Source organism: Oncorhynchus kisutch, unplaced genomic scaffold (assembly GCF_002021735.2).
Source record: "Oncorhynchus kisutch isolate 150728-3 unplaced genomic scaffold, Okis_V2 scaffold3749, whole genome shotgun sequence".
Lineage (NCBI taxonomy): Eukaryota > Metazoa > Chordata > Actinopteri > Salmoniformes > Salmonidae > Oncorhynchus > Oncorhynchus kisutch.
This window is the reverse complement of record NW_022265694.1, coordinates 404,700-427,416: the sequence shown is the minus strand read 5'-3', so window position 1 is coordinate 427,416 and position 22,717 is coordinate 404,700. Positions and strand designations below refer to the sequence as shown.

At 40.8% G+C, this 22,717-nt stretch overlaps 1 protein-coding gene across 1 annotated transcript in view; it reads right to left on the bottom strand.

Moving 5' to 3' along the window:
• LOC109885435 (inactive carboxypeptidase-like protein X2) overlaps positions 1–22,717 on the bottom strand; it is a 126,759-nt gene that overhangs the window by 19,429 nt on the left and 84,613 nt on the right. The window lies entirely within an intron of this gene.

Here is a 22,717-nt window from a genome sequence, read left to right as displayed (position 1 = left end):
AGATGCTGTTCCTGTCCTAGAGGGGGGATACTGGCACGCCTGCTCCCGCTCTCCCCTGTCCAGATGCTGTTCCTGTCCTAGAGGGGGGATACTGGCACGCCTGCTCCCGCTCTCCCCTGTCCAGATGCTGTTCCTGTCCTAGAGGGGGGATACTGGCACGCCTGCTCCCTCTCTCCCCTGTCCAGATGCTGTTCCTGTCCTAGAGGGGGGATACTGGCACGCCTGCTCCCGCTCTCCCCTGTCCAGATGCTGTTCCTGTCCTAGAGGGGGGAAACTGGCACGCCTGCGCCCGCTCTCCCCTGTCCAGATGCTGTTCCTGTCCTAGAGGGGGGATACTGGCACGCCTGCTCCCACTCTCCCCTGTCCAGATGCTGTTCCTGTTTTATGGCCGTTAAATGTTCTCTCTGTACCTGTTTCTCGTCTACAGAACCAACACCGATCCTTACAGGATGCTTCTCGTCTACAGTACCAGCACCGATCCTTACAGGATGCTCTCGTCTACAGTACCAGCACCGATCCTTACAGGATGCTTCTCGACTACAGTACCAGCACCGATCCTTACAGGATGCTTCTCGTCTACAGTACCAGCACCGATCCTTACAGGATGCTCTCGTCTACAGTACCAGCACCGATCCTTACAGGATGCTTCTCGACTACAGTACCAGCACCGATCCTTACAGGATGCTTCTCGTCTACAGTACCAGCACCGATCCTTACAGGATGCTTCTCGTCTACAGTACCAGCACCGATCCTTACAGGATGCTTCTCGTCTACAGTACCAGCACCGATCCTTACAGGATGCTTCTCATCTACAGTACCAACACCGATCCTTACAGGATGCTCTCGTCTACAGTACCAGCACCGATCCTTACAGGATGCTTCTCGTCTACAGCACCAGCACCGATCCTTACAGGATGCTCTCGTCTACAGTACCAGCACCGATCCTTACAGGATGCTCTCGTCTACAGCACCAGCACCGATCCTTACAGGATGCTCTCGTCTACAGTACCAGCACCGATCCTTACAGGATGCTCTCGTCTACAGTACCAGCACCGATCCTTACAGGATGCTTCTCGTCTACAGTACCAGCACCGATCCTTACAGGATGCTTCTCGTCTACAGTACCAGCACCGATCCTTACAGGATGCTCTTGTCTACAGTACCAGCACCGATCCTTACAGGAAGCTCATCGTCTACAGTACCAGCACCGATCCTTACAGGATGCTTTCGTCTACAGTACCAGCACCGATAATTACAGGATGCTCTCATCTACAGAACCAGCATCGATCCTTACAGGATGCTCTCATCTACAGTACCAGCACCGATCCTTACAGGATGCTTCTCATCTACAGTACCAGCACCGATCCTTACAGGATGCTCTCGTCTACAGTACCAGCACCGATCCTTACAGGATGGTTCTCGTCTACAGTACCAGCACCGATCCTTACAGGATGCTTCTCGTCTACAGTACCAGCACCGATCCTTACAGGATGCTTCTCGTCTACAGTACCAGCACCGATCCTTACAGGATGCTCTCGTCTACAGTACCAGCACCGATCCTTACAGGAAGCTCATCGTCTACAGTACCAGCACCGATCCTTACAGGATGCTTTCGTCTACAGTACCAGCACCGATCCTTACAGGATGCTCTCATCTACAGAACCAGCATCGATCCTTACAGGATGCTCTCATCTACAGTACCAGCACTGATCCTTACAGGATGCTTCTCATCTACAGTACCAGCACCGATCCTTACAGGATGCTCTCGTCTACAGTACCAGCACCGATCCTTACAGGATGGTTCTCGTCTACAGTACCAGCACCGATCCTTACAGGATGCTTCTCGTCTACAGTACCAGCACCGATCCTTACAGGATGCTTCTCGTCTACAGTACCAGCACCGATACTTACAGGATGCTTCTCGTCTACAGTACCAGCACCGATACTTACAGGATGCTTCTCGTCTACAGTACCAGCACCGATCCTTACAGGATGCTTCTCATCTACAGTACCAACACCGATCCTTACAGGATGCTCTCGTCTACAGTACCAGCACCGATCCTTACAGGATGCTTCTCGTCTACAGTACCAGCACCGATCCTTACAGGATGTTCTCGTCTACAGTACCAGCACCGATCCTTACAGGATGCTTCTCATCTACAGTACCAGCACCGATCCTTACAGGATGCTTCTCGACTACAGTACCAGCACCGATCCTTACAGGATGCTTCTCGTCTACAGTACCAGCACCGATCCTTACAGGATGCTTCTCGTCTACAGTTCCAGCACCGATCCTTACAGGATGCTTCTCGTCTACAGTACCAGCACCGATCCTTACAGGATGCTCTCGTCTACAGTACCAGCACCGATCCTTACAGGATGCTTCTCATCTACAGTACCAACACCGATCCTTACAGGATGCTCTCGTCTACAGTACCAGCACCGATCCTTACAGGATGCTTCTCGTCTACAGTACCAGCACCGATCCTTACAGGATGTTCTCGTCTACAGTACCAGCACCGATCCTTACAGGATGCTTCTCATCTACAGTACCAGCACCGATCCTTACAGGATGCTTCTTGACTACAGTACCAGCACCGATCCTTACAGGATGCTTCTCGTCTACAGTACCAGCACCGATCCTTACAGGATGCTTCTCATCTACAGTACCAACACCGATCCTTACAGGATGCTCTCGTCTACAGTACCAGCACCGATCCTTACAGGATGCTTCTCGTCTACAGCACCAGCACCGATCCTTACAGGATGCTCTCGTCTACAGTACCAGCACCGATCCTTACAGGATGCTCTCGTCTACAGTACCAGCACCGATCCTTACAGGATGCTTCTCGTCTACAGTACCAGCACCGATCCTTACAGGATGCTTCTCGTCTACAGTACCAGCACCGATTCTTACAGGATGCTTCTCGTCTACAGTACCAGCACCGATCCTTACAGGATGCTCTCGTCTACAGTACCAGCACCGATCCTTACAGGAAGCTCATCGTCTACAGTACCAGCACCGATCCTTACAGGATGCTTTCGTCTACAGTACCAGCACCGATCCTTACAGGATGCTCTCATCTACAGAACCAGCATCGATCCTTACAGGATGCTCTCATCTACAGTACCAGCACCGATCCTTACAGGATGCTTCTCATCTACAGTACCAACACCGATCCTTACAGGATGCTCTCGTCTACAGTACCAGCACCGATCCTTACAGGATGCTTCTCGTCTACAGTACCAGCACCGATCCTTACAGGATGCTTCTCATCTACAGTACCAGCACCGATCCTTACAGGATGCTTCTCATCTACAGTACCAGCACCGATCCTTACAGGATGCTTCTCGACTACAGTACCAGCACCGATCCTTACAGGATGCTTCTCGTCTACAGTACCAGCACCGATCCTTACAGGATGCTTCTCGTCTACAGTTCCAGCACCGATCCTTACAGGATGCTTCTCGTCTACAGTACCAGCACCGATCCTTACAGGATGCTTCTCATCTACAGTACCAACACCTATCCTTACAGGATGCTCTCGTCTACAGTACCAGCACCGATCCTTATAGGATGCTTCTCGTCTACAGCACCAGCACCGATCCTTACAGGATGCTCTCGTCTACAGTACCAGCACCGATCCTTACAGGATGCTCTCGTCTACAGTACCAGCACCGATCCTTACAGGATGCGTCTCGTCTACAGTACCAGCACCGATCCTTACAGGATGCTTCTCATCTACAGTACCAACACCGATCCTTACAGGATGCTCTCGTCTACAGTACCAGCACCGATCCTTACAGGATGCTTCTCGTCTACAGTACCAGCACCGATCCTTACAGGATGCTTCTCGTCTACAGTACCAGCACCGATCCTTACAGGATGCTCTCGTCTACAGTACCAGCACCGATCCTTACAGGATGCTCATCGTCTACAGTACCAGCACCGATCCTTACAGGATGCTTTCGTCTACAGTACCAGCACCGATCCTTACAGGATGCTCTCATCTATAGAACCAGCATCGATCCTTACAGGATGCTCTCATCTACAGTACCAGCACCGATCCTTACAGGATGCTTCTCGTCTACAGTACCAGCACCGATCCTTACAGGATGCTTCTCGACTACAGTACCAGCTCCGATCCTTACAGGATGCTTCTCGTCTACAGTACCAGCACCGATCCTTACAGGATGCTCTCGTCTACAGTACCAACACCGATCCTTACAGGATGCTTCTCGTCTACAGAACCAGCAGGGATCCTTACAGGATGCTTCTCATCTACAGTACCAGCACCGATCCTTACAGGATGCTTCTCGTCTACAGTACCAGCACCGATCCTTACAGGATGCTTCTCATCTACAGTGCCAACACCGATCCTTACAGGATGCTCTCGTCTACAGTACCAGCACCGATCCTTACAGGATGCTTCTCGTCTACAGTACCAGCACCGATCCTTACAGGATGCTTCTCATCTACAGTACCAGCACCGATCCTTACAGGATGCTCTCGTCTACAGTACCAGCACCGATCCTTACAGGATGCTTCTCGTCTACAGTACCAGCACCGATCCTTACAGGATGCTTCTCATCTACAGTACCAGCACCGATCCTTACACGATGCTTCTCGTCTACAGTACCAGCACCGATCCTTACAGGATGCTTCTCGTCTACAGTACCAGCACCGATCCTTACAGGATGCTCTCGTCTACAGTACCAGCACCGATCCTTACAGGATGCTTCTCATCTACAGTACCAACACCGATCCTTACAGGATGCTCTCGTCTACAGTACCAGCACCGATCCTTACAGGATGCTTCTCGTCTACAGTACCAGCACCGATCCTTACAGGATGTTCTCGTCTACAGTACCAGCACCGATCCTTACAGGATGCTTCTCATCTACAGTACCAACACCGATCCTTACAGGATGCTCTCGTCTACAGTACCAGCACCGATCCTTACAGGATGCTTCTCGTCTACAGTACCAACACCGATCCTTACAGGATGCTTCTCGTCTACAGTACCAGCACCGATCCTTACAGGATGCTTCTCGTCTACAGTACCAGCACCGATCCTTACAGGATGCTTCTCGTCTACAGTACCAGCACCGATCCTTACAGGATGCTTCTCGACTACAGTACCAGCACCGATCCTTACAGGATGCTTCTCGTCTACAGTACCAGCACCGATCCTTACAGGATGCTTCTCGTCTACAGTACCAGCACCGATCCTTACAGGATGCTTCTCGTCTACAGTACCAGCACCGATCCATACAGGATGCTTCTCATCTACAGTACCAACACCGATCCTTACAGGATGCTCTCGTCTACAGTACCAGCACCGATCCTTACAGGATGCTTCTCGTCTACAGCACCAGCACCGATCCTTACAGGATGCTCTCGTCTACAGTACCAGCACCGATCCTTACAGGATGCTTCTCGTCTACAGTACCAGCACCGATCCATACAGGATGCTTCTCATCTACAGTACCAACACCGATCCTTACAGGATGCTCTCGTCTACAGTACCAGCACCGATCCTTACAGGATGCTTCTCGTCTACAGTACCAGCACCGATCCTTACAGGATGCTTCTCGTCTACAGTACCAGCACCGATCCTTACAGGATGCTCTCGTCTACAGTACCAGCACCGATCCTTACAGGATGCTCATCGTCTACAGTACCAGCACCGATCCTTACAGATGCTTTCGTCTACAGTACCAGCACCGATCCTTACAGGATGCTCTCATCTACAGAACCAGCATCGATCCTTACAGGATGCTCTCATCTACAGTACCAGCACCGATCCTTACAGGATGCTTCTCGTCTACAGTACCAGCACCGATCCTTACAGGATGCTTCTCGACTACAGTACCAGCACCGATCCTTACAGGATGCTTCTCGTCTACAGTACCAGCACCGATCCTTACAGGATGCTCTCGTCTACAGTACCAACACCGATCCTTACAGGATGCTTCTCGTCTACAGAACCAGCAGCGATCCTTACAGGATGCTTCTCATCTACAGTACCAGCACCGATCCTTACAGGATGCTTCTCGTCTACAGTACCAGCACCGATCCTTACAGGATGCTTCTCATCTACAGTACCAGCACCGATCCTTACAGGATGCTCTCGTCTACAGTACCAGCACCGATCCTTACAGGATGCTTCTCATCTACAGTACCAACACCGATCCTTACAGGATGCTCTCGTCTACAGTACCAGCACCGATCCTTACAGGATGCTCTCGTCTACAGTACCAGCACCGATCCTTACAGGATGCTCTCGTCTACAGAACCAGCACCGATCCTTACAGGATGCTTCTCGTCTACAGTACCAGCACCGATCCTTACAGGATGCTTCTCGTCTATAGTACCAGCACCGATCCTTACAGGATGCTTCTCGTCTACAGTACCAGCACCGATCCTTACAGGATGCTCTCGTCTACAGTACCAGCACCGATCCTTACAGGATGCTCTCGTCTACAGTACCAGCACCAATCCTTACAGGATGCTTCTCGTCTACAGCACCAGCACCGATCCTTACAGGATGCTCTCGTCTACAGTACCAGCACCGATCCTTACAGGATGCTCTCGTCTACAGTACCAGCACCGATCCTTGCAGGATGCTTCTCGTCTACAGTACCAGCACCGATCCTTACAGGATGCTTCTCGTCTACAGTACCAGCACCGATCCTTACAGGATGCTCTCGTCTACAGTACCAGCACCGATCCTTACAGGATGCTTCTCGTCTACAGTACCAGCACCGATCCTTACAGGATGCTTTCGTCTACAGTACCAGCACCGATCCTTACAGGATGCTCTCATCTACAGAACCAGCATCGATCCTTACAGGATGCTCTCATCTACAGTACCAGCACCGATCCTTACAGGATGCTTTCGTCTACAGTACCAGCACCGATCCTTACAGGATGCTCTCATCTACAGAACCAGCACCGATCCTTACAGGATGCTCTCGTCTACAGTACCTGCACCGATCCTTACAGGATGCTTCTCGTCTACAGTACCAGCACCGATCCTTACAGGATGCTCTCGTCTACAGTACCAACACCGATCCTTACAGGATGCTTCTCATCTACAGTACCAGCACCGATCCTTACAGGATGCTTCTCATCTACAGTACCAGCACCGATCCTTACAGGATGCTTCTCATCTACAGTACCAGCACCGATCCTTACAGGATGCTTCTCGTCTACAGTACCAGCACCGATCCTTACAGGATGCTTCTCATCTACAGTACCAGCACCGATCCTTACAAGATGCTTCTCATCTACAGTACCAACACCGATCCTTACAGGATGCTTCTCGTCTACAGTACCAGCACCGATCCTTACAGGAGGCTTCTCGTCTACAGAACCAGCACCGATCCTTACAGGACGCTTCTCGTCTACAGAACCAGCACCGATCCTTACAGGATGCTTCTCATCTACAGTACCAGCACCGATCCTTACAGGATGCTTCTCATCTACAGTACCAACACCGATCCTTACAGGATGCTTCTCGTCTACAGTACCAGCACCGATCCTTACAGTAGGCTTCTCGTCTACAGAACCAGCACCGATCCTTACAGGATGCTTCTCGTCTACAGAACCAGCACCGATCCTTACCATTCACAATTTCATTCAGGATTATCCATAATCATGGTAGCATCCATATTAATGTAGAAGTGTTTAGAAACATTATAATCTTATTTACAATTGAAGTGACTCCAAAATGACACAAGACATTATTTACCGTTAATTTTCTATCGAGAACAAAATAATCTGTAACACAACCAAAACAAACAGCAAATGCATCCAACAAGTTTGTAGAGTCACAAGCTTGATATAATCATTGCGTGCTAGGAATATTTGTGTGTGTGTGTTTGAGACTCACACTGTTGAATTAAACTGAAAGGAAGATACATGGGACTTTCATTAATCCCTGAAGCAACACTTCTGCCCATTGCTTTAACTGCACAATGTAAGCTTACCCCCACACATATGACTTCTAAAATACAAGGCAAATAGGGACCGGGTACTTGTGTCACCATGCCTTCAGGCAGTATCTACTGTATAGTAATATATTCAGGTCTTTCTATAAAATGGTAGCTATTTCCTGCTGGGGATTTACTTTTGTCAAGCATGCTTCATTCAATGAGAACACAGAGTCCTTTATAATACATCTCTATATGGTATGTATGGATACAGAATGAGAACACAGAGAGTCTACTATAATACATCTCTATATGGTATGTATGGACACAGAATGAGATGAGAACACACAGAGTCTACTATAATACATCTCTATATGGTATGTATGGACACAGAATGAGAACACAGAGTCTACTATAATACATCTCTATATAGTATGTATGGACACAGAATGAGAACACAGAGTCGACTATAATACATCTCTATATGGTATGTATGGACACAGAATGAGAACACAGAGTCTACTATAATACATCTCTATATAGTATGTATGGACACAGAATGAGATGAGAACACACAGAGTCTACTATGATACATCTCTATATAGTATGTATGGACACAGAATGAGAACACAGAGTCCTTTATAATACATCTCTATATAGTATGTATGGACACAGAATGAGAACACAGAGTCTACTATAATACATCTCTATATAGTATGTATGGACACAGAATGAGAACACAGAGTCGACTATAATACATCTCTATATAGTATGTATGGACACAGAATGAGAACACAGAGTCTACTATAATACATCTCTATATGGTATGTATGGACACAGAATGAGAACACAGAGTCCTTTATAATACATCTCTATATAGTATGTATGGACACAGAATGAGAACACAGAGTCCTTTATAATACATCTCTATATGGTATGTATGGACACAGAATGAGAACACAGAGTCCTTTATAATACATCTCTATATAGTATGTATGGACACAGAATGAGAACACAGAGTCGACTATAATACATCTCTATATGGTATGTATGGACACAGAATGAGAACACAGAGTCCTTTATAATACATCTCTATATGGTATGTATGGACACAGAATGAGAACACAGAGTCTACTATAATACATCTCTATATAGTATGTATGGACACAGAATGAGAACACAGAGTCCTTTATAATACATCTCTATATAGTATGTATGGACACAGAATGAGAACACAGAGTCCTTTATAATACATCTCTATATGGTATGTATGGACACAGAATGAGAACACAGGGTCTACTATGATACATCTCTATATGGTATGTATGGATACAGAATGAGAACACAGAGTCGACTATAATACATCTCTATATGGTATGTATGGACACAGAATGAGAACACAGAGTCCTTTATAATACATCTCTATATGGTATGTATGGACACAGAATGAGAACACAGAGTCTACTATAATATATCTCTATATAGTATGTATGGACACAGAATGAGAACACAGAGTCTACTATGATACATCTCTATATGGTATGTATGGACACAGAATGAGAACACAGAGTCCTTTATAATACATCTCTATATGGTATGTATGGACACAGAATGAGATGAGAACACAGAGAGTCTACTATAATACATCTCTATATGGTATGTATGGACACAGAATGAGAACACAGAGTCGACTATAATACATCTCTATATGGTATGTATGGACACAGAATGAGAACACAGAGTCCTTTATAATACATCTCTTTATGGTATGTATGGACACAGAATGAGAACACAGAGTCTACTATAATACATCTCTATATAGTATGTATGGACACAGAATGAGAACACAGAGTCGACTATAATACATCTCTATATGGTATGTATGGACACAGAATGAGAACACAGAGTCTACTATAATACATCTCTATATAGTATGTATGGACACAGAATGAGATGAGAACACACAGAGTCTACTATGATACATCTCTATATAGTATGTATGGACACAGAATGAGAACACAGAGTCCTTTATAATACATCTCTATATAGTATGTATGGACACAGAATGAGAACACAGAGTCTACTATAATACATCTCTATATAGTATGTATGGACACAGAATGAGAACACAGAGTCGACTATAATACATCTCTATATAGTATGTATGGACACAGAATGAGAACACAGAGTCTACTATAATACATCTCTATATGGTATGTATGGACACAGAATGAGAACACAGAGTCCTTTATAATACATCTCTATATAGTATGTATGGACACAGAATGAGAACACAGAGTCCTTTATAATACATCTCTATATGGTATGTATGGACACAGAATGAGAACACAGAGTCCTTTATAATACATCTCTATATAGTATGTATGGACACAGAATGAGAACACAGAGTCGACTATAATACATCTCTATATGGTATGTATGGACACAGAATGAGAACACAGAGTCCTTTATAATACATCTCTATATGGTATGTATGGACACAGAATGAGAACACAGAGTCCTTTATAATACATCTCTATATGGTATGTATGGACACAGAATGAGATGAGAACACAGAGAGTCTACTATAATACATCTCTATATGGTATGTATGGACACAGAATGAGAACACAGAGTCGACTATAATACATCTCTATATGGTATGTATGGACACAGAATGAGAACACAGAGTCCTTTATAATACATCTCTTTATGGTATGTATGGACACAGAATGAGAACACAGAGTCTACTATAATACATCTCTATATAGTATGTATGGACACAGAATGAGAACACAGAGTCGACTATAATACATCTCTATATGGTATGTATGGACACAGAATGAGAACACAGAGTCTACTATAATACATCTCTATATAGTATGTATGGACACAGAATGAGATGAGAACACACAGAGTCTACTATGATACATCTCTATATAGTATGTATGGACACAGAATGAGAACACAGAGTCCTTTATAATACATCTCTATATAGTATGTATGGACACAGAATGAGAACACAGAGTCTACTATAATACATCTCTATATAGTATGTATGGACACAGAATGAGAACACAGAGTCGACTATAATACATCTCTATATAGTATGTATGGACACAGAATGAGAACACAGAGTCTACTATAATACATCTCTATATGGTATGTATGGACACAGAATGAGAACACAGAGTCCTTTATAATACATCTCTATATAGTATGTATGGACACAGAATGAGAACACAGAGTCCTTTATAATACATCTCTATATGGTATGTATGGACACAGAATGAGAACACAGAGTCCTTTATAATACATCTCTATATAGTATGTATGGACACAGAATGAGAACACAGAGTCGACTATAATACATCTCTATATGGTATGTATGGACACAGAATGAGAACACAGAGTCCTTTATAATACATCTCTATATGGTATGTATGGACACAGAATGAGAACACAGAGTCTACTATAATACATCTCTATATAGTATGTATGGACACAGAATGAGAACACAGAGTCCTTTATAATACATCTCTATATAGTATGTATGGACACAGAATGAGAACACAGAGTCCTTTATAATACATCTCTATATGGTATGTATGGACACAGAATGAGAACACAGGGTCTACTATGATACATCTCTATATGGTATGTATGGATACAGAATGAGAACACAGAGTCGACTATAATACATCTCTATATGGTATGTATGGACACAGAATGAGAACACAGAGTCCTTTATAATACATCTCTATATGGTATGTATGGACACAGAATGAGAACACAGAGTCTACTATAATATATCTCTATATAGTATGTATGGACACAGAATGAGAACACAGAGTCTACTATGATACATCTCTATATGGTATGTATGGACACAGAATGAGAACACAGAGTCCTTTATAATACATCTCTATATGGTATGTATGGACACAGAATGAGATGAGAACACAGAGAGTCTACTATAATACATCTCTATATGGTATGTATGGACACAGAATGAGAACACAGAGTCGACTATAATACATCTCTATATGGTATGTATGGACACAGAATGAGAACACAGAGTCCTTTATAATACATCTCTTTATGGTATGTATGGACACAGAATGAGAACACAGAGTCTACTATAATACATCTCTATATAGTATGTATGGACACAGAATGAGAACACAGAGTCTACTATGATACATCTCTATATGGTATGTATGGACACAGAATGAGAACACAGAGTCTACTATAATACATCTCTATATGGTATGTATGGACACAGAATGAGAACACAGAGTCCTTTATAATACATCTCTATATAGTATGTATGGACACAGAATGAGAACACAGAGTCTACTATGATACATCTCTATATGGTATGTATGGACACAGAATGAGAACACAGAGTCCTTTATAATACATCTCTATATGGTATGTATGGACACAGAATGAGATGAGAACACAGAGAGTCTACTATAATACATCTCTATATAGTATGTATGGACACAGAATGAGATGAGAACACACAGAGTCGACTATAATACATCTCTATATGGTATGTATGGACACAGAATGAGAACACAGAGTCTACTATAATACATCTCTATATGGTATGTATGGACACAGAATGAGAACACAGAGTCCTTTATAATACATCTCTATATGGTATGTATGGACACAGAATGAGATGAGAACACAGAGAGTCTACTATGATACATCTCTATATAGTATGTATGGACACAGAATGAGATGAGAACACAGAGAGTCTACTATGATACATCTCTATATGGTATGTATGGACACAGAATGAGAACACAGAGTCTACTATGATACATCTCTATATGGTATGTACGGACACAGAATGAGAACACAGAGTCCTTTATAATACATCTCTATATAGTATGTATGGACACAGAATGAGAACACAGAGTCCTTTATAATACATCTCTATATAGTATGTATGGACACAGAATGAGAACACAGAGTCTACTATAATACATCTCTATATAGTATGTATGGACACAGAATGAGAACACAGAGTCCTTTATAATACATCTCTATATAGTATGTATGGACACAGAATGAGAACACAGAGTCCTTTATAATACATCTTTATATGGTATGTATGGACACAGAATGAGAACACAGGGTCTACTATGATACATCTCTATATGGTATGTATGGATACAGAATGAGAACACAGAGTCGACTATAATACACCTCTATATGGTATGTATGGACACAGAATGAGAACACAGAGTCCTTTATAATACATCTCTATATGGTATGTATGGACACAGAATGAGAACACTGAGTCTACTATAATATATCTCTATATAGTATGTATGGACACAGAATGAGAACACAGAGTCTACTATGATACATCTCTATATGGTATGTATGGACACAGAATGAGAACACAGAGTCCTTTATAATACATCTCTATATGGTATGTATGGACACAGAATGAGATGAGAACACAGAGAGTCTACTATAATACATCTCTATATGGTATGTATGGACACAGAATGAGAACACAGAGTCGACTATAATACATCTCTATATGGTATGTATGGACACAGAATGAGAACACAGAGTCCTTTATAATACATCTCTATATGGTATGTATGGACACAGAATGAGAACACAGAGTCTACTATAATACATCTCTATATAGTATGTATGGACACAGAATGAGAACACAGAGTCTACTATGATACATCTCTATATGGTATGTATTGACACAGAATGAGAACACAGAGTCTACTATAATACATCTCTATATGGTATGTATGGACACAGAATGAGAACACAGAGTCCTTTATAATACATCTCTATATAGTATGTATGGACACAGAATGAGAACACAGAGTCTACTATGATACATCTCTATATGGTATGTATGGACACAGAATGAGAACACAGAGTCCTTTATAATACATCTCTATATGGTATGTATGGACACAGAATGAGATGAGAACACAGAGAGTCTACTATAATACATCTCTATATAGTATGTATGGACACAGAATGAGATGAGAACACACAGAGTCGACTATAATACATCTCTATATGGTATGTATGGACACAGAATGAGAACACAGAGTCTACTATAATACATCTCTATATGGTATGTATGGACACAGAATGAGAACACAGAGTCCTTTATAATACATCTCTATATGGTATGTATGGACACAGAATGAGATGAGAACACAGAGAGTCTACTATGATACATCTCTATATAGTATGTATGGACACAGAATGAGATGAGAACACAGAGAGTCTACTATGATACATCTCTATATAGTATGTATGGACACAGAATGAGAACACAGAGTCTACTATAATACATCTCTATATGGTATGTATGGACACAGAATGAGAACACAGAGTCTACTATAATACATCTCTATATGGTATGTATGGACACAGAATGAGAACACAGAGTCCTTTATAATACATCTCTATATGGTATGTATGGACACAGAATGAGAACACAGAGTATACTATGATACATCTCTATATAGTATGTATGGACACAGAATGAGAACACAGAGTCGACTATAATACATCTCTATATAGTATGTATGGACACAGAATGAGAACACAGAGTCGACTATAATACATCTCTATATAGTATGTATGGACACAGAATGAGAACACAGAGTCCTTTATAATACATCTCTATATAGTATGTATGGACACAGAATGAGAACACAGAGTCTACTATGATACATCTCTATATGGTATGTATGGACACAGAATGAGAACACAGAGTCCTTTATAATACATCTCTATATGGTATGTATGGACACAGAATGAGAACACAGAGTCTACTATAATACATCTCTATATGGTATGTATGGACACAGAATGAGAACACAGAGTCCTTTATAATACATCTCTATATGGTATGTATGGACACAGAATGAGAACACAGAGTCCTTTATAATACATCTCTATATGGTATGTATGGACACAGAATGAGAACACAGAGTCTACTATAATATATCTCTATATAGTATGTATGGACACAGAATGAGAACACAGAGTCTACTATGATACATCTCTATATGGTATGTATGGACACAGAATGAGAACACAGAGTCCTTTATAATACATCTCTATATGGTATGTATGGACACAGAATGAGATGAGAACACAGAGAGTCTACTATAATACATCTCTATATGGTATGTATGGACACAGAATGAGAACACAGAGTCTACTATGATACATCTCTATATGGTATGTATGGACACAGAATGAGAACACAGAGTCTACTATAATACATCTCTATATGGTATGTATGGACACAGAATGAGAACACAGAGTCCTTTATAATACATCTCTATATAGTATGTATGGACACAGAATGAGAACACAGAGTCTACTATGATACATCTCTATATGGTATGTATGGACACAGAATGAGAACACAGAGTCCTTTATAATACATCTCTATATGGTATGTATGGACACAGAATGAGATGAGAACACAGAGAGTCTACTATAATACATCTCTATATAGTATGTATGGACACAGAATGAGATGAGAACACACAGAGTCGACTATAATACATCTCTATATGGTATGTATGGACACAGAATGAGAACACAGAGTCGACTATAATACATCTCTATATGGTATGTATGGACACAGAATGAGAACACAGAGTCCTTTATAATACATCTCTATATGGTATGTATGGACACAGAATGAGAACACAGAGTCTACTATAATACATCTCTATATAGTATGTATGGACACAGAATGAGAACACAGAGTCTACTATGATACATCTCTATATGGTATGTATGGACACAGAATGAGAACACAGAGTCTACTATAATACATCTCTATATGGTATGTATGGACACAGAATGAGAACACAGAGTCCTTTATAATACATCTCTATATAGTATGTATGGACACAGAATGAGAACACAGAGTCTACTATGATACATCTCTATATGGTATGTATGGACACAGAATGAGAACACAGAGTCCTTTATAATACATCTCTATATGGTATGTATGGACACAGAATGAGATGAGAACACAGAGAGTCTACTATAATACATCTCTATATAGTATGTATGGACACAGAATGAGATGAGAACACACAGAGTCGACTATAATACATCTCTATATGGTATGTATGGACACAGAATGAGAACACAGAGTCTACTATAATACATCTCTATATGGTATGTATGGACACAGAATGAGAACACAGAGTCCTTTATAATACATCTCTATATGGTATGTATGGACACAGAATGAGATGAGAACACAGAGAGTCTACTATGATACATCTCTATATAGTATGTATGGACACAGAATGAGATGAGAACACAGAGAGTCTACTATGATACATCTCTATATAGTATGTATGGACACAGAATGAGAACACAGAGTCTACTATAATACATCTCTATATGGTATGTATGGACACAGAATGAGAACACAGAGTCTACTATAATACATCTCTATATGGTATGTATGGACACAGAATGAGAACACAGAGTCCTTTATAATACATCTCTATATGGTATGTATGGACACAGAATGAGAACACAGAGTCTACTATGATACATCTCTATATAGTATGTATGGACACAGAATGAGAACACAGAGTCGACTATAATACATCTCTATATAGTATGTATGGACACAGAATGAGAACACAGAGTCGACTATAATACATCTCTATATAGTATGTATGGACACAGAATGAGAACACAGAGTCCTTTATAATACATCTCTATATAGTATGTATGGACACAGAATGAGAACACAGAGTCCTTTATAATACATCTCTATATAGTATGTATGGACACAGAATGAGAACACAGAGTCTACTATAATACATCTCTATATAGTATGTATGGACACAGAATGAGAACACAGAGTCCTTTATAATACATCTCTATATAGTATGTATGGACACAGAATGAGAACACAGAGTCCTTTATAATACATCTCTATATGGTATGTATGGACACAGAATGAGAACACAGGGTCTACTATGATACATCTCTATATGGTATGTATGGATACAGAATGAGAACACAGAGTCGACTATAATACATCTCTATATGGTATGTATGGACACAGAATGAGAACACAGAGTCCTTTATAATACATCTCTATATGGTATGTATGGACACAGAATGAGAACACAGAGTCTACTATAATATATCTCTATATAGTATGTATGGACACAGAATGAGAACACAGAGTCTACTATGATACATCTCTATATGGTATGTATGGACACAGAATGAGAACACAGAGTCCTTTATAATACATCTCTATATGGTATGTATGGACACAGAATGAGATGAGAACACAGAGAGTCTACTATGATACATCTCTATATAGTATGTATGGACACAGAATGAGATGAGAACACAGAGAGTCTACTATGATACATCTCTATATAGTATGTATGGACACAGAATGAGAACACAGAGTCTACTATAATACATCTCTATATGGTATGTATGGACACAGAATGAGAACACAGAGTCTACTATAATACATCTCTATATGGTATGTATGGACACAGAATGAGAACACAGAGTCCTTTATAATACATCTCTATATGGTATGTATGGACACAGAATGAGAACACAGAGTCTACTATAATACATCTCTATATAGTATGTATGGACACAGAATGAGAACACAGAGTCTACTATGATACATCTCTATATAGTATGTATGGACACAGAATGAGAACACAGAGTCGACTATAATACATCTCTATATAGTATGTATGGACACAGAATGAGAACACAGAGTCGACTATAATACATCTCTATATAGTATGTATGGACACAGAATGAGAACACAGAGTCCTTTATAATACATCTCTATATAGTATGTATGGACACAGAATGAGAACACAGAGTCCTTTATAATACATCTCTATATAGTATGTATGGACACAGAATGAGAACACAGAGTCTACTATAATACATCTCTATATAGTATGTATGGACACAGAATGAGAACACAGAGTCCTTTATAATACATCTCTATATAGTATGTATGGACACAGAATGAGAACACAGAGTCCTTTATAATACATCTCTATATGGTATGTATGGACACAGAATGAGAACACAGGGTCTACTATGATACATCTCTATATGGTATGTATGGATACAGAATGAGAACACAGAGTCGACTATAATACATCTCTATATGGTATGTATGGACACAGAATGAGAACACAGAGTCCTTTATAATACATCTCTATATGGTATGTATGGACACAGAATGAGAACACAGAGTCTACTATAATATATCTCTATATAGTATGTATGGACACAGAATGAGAACACAGAGTCTACTATGATACATCTCTATATGGTATGTATGGACACAGAATGAGAACACAGAGTCCTTTATAATACATCTCTATATGGTATGTATGGACACAGAATGAGATGAGAACACAGAGAGTCTACTATAATACATCTCTATATGGTATGTATGGACACAGAATGAGAACACAGAGTCGACTATAATACATCTCTATATGGTATGTATGGACACAGAATGAGAACACAGAGTCCTTTATAATACATCTCTATATGGTATGTATGGACACAGAATGAGAACACAGAGTCTACTATAATACATCTCTATATAGTATGTATGGACACAGAATGAGAACACAGAGTCTACTATGATACATCTCTATATGGTATGTATGGACACAGAATGAGAACACAGAGTCTACTATAATACATCTCTATATGGTATGTATGGACACAGAATGAGAACACAGAGTCCTTTATAATATATCTCTATATAGTATGTATGGACACAGAATGAGAACACAGAGTCTACTATGATACATCTCTATATGGTATGTATGGACACAGAATGAGAACACAGAGTCCTTTATAATACATCTCTATATGGTATGTATGGACACAGAATGAGATGAGAACACAGAGAGTCTACTATAATACATCTCTATATAGTATGTATGGACACAGAATGAGATGAGAACACACAGAGTCGACTATAATACATCTCTATATGGTATGTATGGACACAGAATGAGAACACAGAGTCTACTATAATACATCTCTATATGGTATGTATGGACACAGAATGAGAACACAGAGTCCTTTATAATACATCTCTATATGGTATGTATGGACACAGAATGAGATGAGAACACAGAGAGTCTACTATGATACATCTCTATATAGTATGTATGGACACAGAATGAGATGAGAACACAGAGAGTCTACTATGATACATCTCTATATAGTATGTATGGACACAGAATGAGAACACAGAGTCTACTATAATACATCTCTATATGGTATGTATGGACACAGAATGAGAACACAGAGTCTACTATAATACATCTCTATATGGTATGTATGGACACAGAATGAGAACACAGAGTCCTTTATAATACATCTCTATATGGTATGTATGGACACAGAATGAGAACACAGAGTCTACTATAATACATCTCTATATAGTATGTATGGACACAGAATGAGAACACAGAGTCTACTATGATACATCTCTATATAGTATGTATGGACACAGAATGAGAACACAGAGTCGACTATAATACATCTCTATATAGTATGTATGGACACAGAATGAGAACACAGAGTCGACTATAATACATCTCTATATAGTATGTATGGACACAGAATGAGAACACAGAGTCCTTTATAATACATCTCTATATAGTATGTATGGACACAGAATGAGAACACAGAGTCTACTATGATACATCTCTATATGGTATGTATGGACACAGAATGAGAACACAGAGTCTACTATGATACATCTCTATATAGTATGTATGGACACAGAATGAGAACACAGAGTCTACTATAATACATCTCTATATGGTATGTATGGACACAGAATGAGAACACAGAGTCCTTTATAATACATCTCTATATGGTATGTATGGACACAGAATGAGAACACAGAGTTTACTATAATACATCTCTATATAGTATGTATGGACACAGAATGAGAACACAGAGTCTACTATGATACATCTCTATATAGTATGTATGGACACAGAATGAGAACACAGAGTCCTTTATAATACATCTCTATATAGTATGTATGGACACAGAATGAGAACACAGAGTCTACTATGATACATCTCTATATGGTATGTATGGACACAGAATGAGAACACAGAGTCTACTATGATACATCTCTATATGGTATGTATGGACACAGAATGAGAACACAGAGTCTACTATAATACATCTCTATATGGTATGTATGGACACAGAATGAGATGAGAACACAGAGAGTCTACTATGATACATCTCTATATGGTATGTATGGACACAGAATGAGAACACAGAGTCTACTATGATACATCTCTATATAGTATGTATGGACACAGAATGAGATGAGAACACAGAGTCTACTATGATACATCTCTATATAGTATGTATGGACACAGAATGAGAACACAGAGTCTACTATGATACATCTCTATATGGTATGTATGGACACAGAATGAGAACACAGAGTCTACTATGATACATCTCTATATAGTATGTATGGACACAGAATGAGATGAGAACACAGAGAGTCTACTATGATACATCTCTATATGGTATGTATGGACACAGAATGAGAACACAGAGTCGACTATAATACATCTCTATATAGTATGTATGGACACAGAATGAGATGAGAACACAGAGAGTCTACTATAATACATCTCTATATGGTATGTATGGACACAGAATGAGAACACAGAGTCTACTATGATACATCTCTATATAGTATGTATGGACACAGAATGAGAACACAGAGTCGACTATAATACATCTCTATATAGTATGTATGGACACAGAATGAGATGAGAACACAGAGAGTCTACTATAATACATCTCTATATGGTATGTATGGACACAGAATGAGATGAGAACACAGAGTCGACTATGATACATCTCTATATAGTATGTATGGACACAGAATGAGATGAGAACACAGAGTCTACTATGATACATCTCTATATGGTATGTATGCACACAGAATGAGAACACAGAGTCTACTATAATACATCTCTATATGGTATGTATGCACACAGAATGAAAACACAGAGTCTACTATGATACATCTCTATATAGTATGTATGGACACAGAATGAGAACACAGAGTCGACTATAATACATCTCTATATAGTATGTATGGACACAGAATGAGAACACAGATACTACAATAGCATGTATTTCTGCGGCTGCGGTCATCTCCCTCTTCAAAGGGGGGGACACTCTTGACCCAAACTGCTACAGACCTATATTTATCCTACTCTGACTTTCTAAGGTCTTCGAAAGCCAAGTCAACAAACAGATTACCGACCATTTCGAATCCCACCATACCTTCTCCGCAATGCAATCTGGTTTCAGAGCTGGTCATGGGTGCACCTCAGCCACACTCAAGGTCCCAAATGATATCTTAACCGCCATCGATAAGAAACATTACTGTGCAGCCGTGTTCATTGACCTGGCCAAGGCTTTCGACTCTGTCAATCACCACATCCTCATCGGCAGACTCGATAGCCTTGATTTCTCAAATGATTGCCTCGCCTGGTTCACCAACTACTTCTCTGATAGAGTTCAGTGTGTCAAATCGGAGGGTCTGTTGTCTGGACCTCTGACCGTCTCTATGGGGGTACCACAGGGTTCAATTCTTGGACCAACTCTTTTCTCTGTATACATCAATGATGTCGCTCTTGCTACTGGTGATTCTCTGATCCACCTCTATGCAGACGACACCATTCTGTATACTTCTGGCCATTCTTTGGACACTGTGTTAACAAATCTCCAGACGAGCTTCAATGCCATACAACTCTCCTTCCGTTGCCTCCAATTGCTCTTAAATACAAGTAAAACTAAATGCATGCTCTTCAACCGATCGCTGCCCGCACCTGCTCGCCCGTCCAACATCACTACTCTGGACGGTTCTGACTTAGAATATGTGGACAACTACAAATACCTAGGTGTCTGGTTAGACTGTAAACTTTCCTTCCAGACTCACATCAAACATCTCAAATCCAAAGTTAAATCTAGAATTGGCTTCCTATTTCGCAACAAAGCATCCTTCACTCATGCTGCCAAACATACCCTCGTAAAACTGACTATCCTACCGATCCTCGACTTCGGCGATATCATTTACAAAATAGCCTCCAATACCCTACTCAATAAATTGAATGCAGTCTATCACAGTGCCATCCGTTTGGTCACCAAAGCCCCATATACTACCCACCATTGTGACCTGTACGCTCTAGTCGGCTGGTCCTCGCTTCACACTCGTCGCCAAACCCACTGGCTCCAGGTCATCTACAAGTCTCTGCTCGGTAAAGCCCCGCCTTATTTCCTTCCAGTTCTCTGCTGCCAATGACTGGAACGAACTACAAAAATCTCTGAAACTGGAAACACTTATCTCCCTCACTAGCTTTAAGCACCAGCTGTCAGAGCAGCTCACAGATTACTGCACCTGTACATAGCCCATCTATAATTTAGCCCAAACAACTACCTCTTTCCCTACTGTATTTATTTATTTATTTTGCTCCTTTGCACCCCATTATTTATATTTCTACTTTGCACATTCTTCTACTGCAAATCTACCATTCCAGTGTTTTACTTGCTATATTTGATTTACTTTGCCACCATGGCCTTTTTTGCCTTTACCTCCCTTCTCACCTCATTTGATTTATTTATTTATTTACTTATTTATTTATTG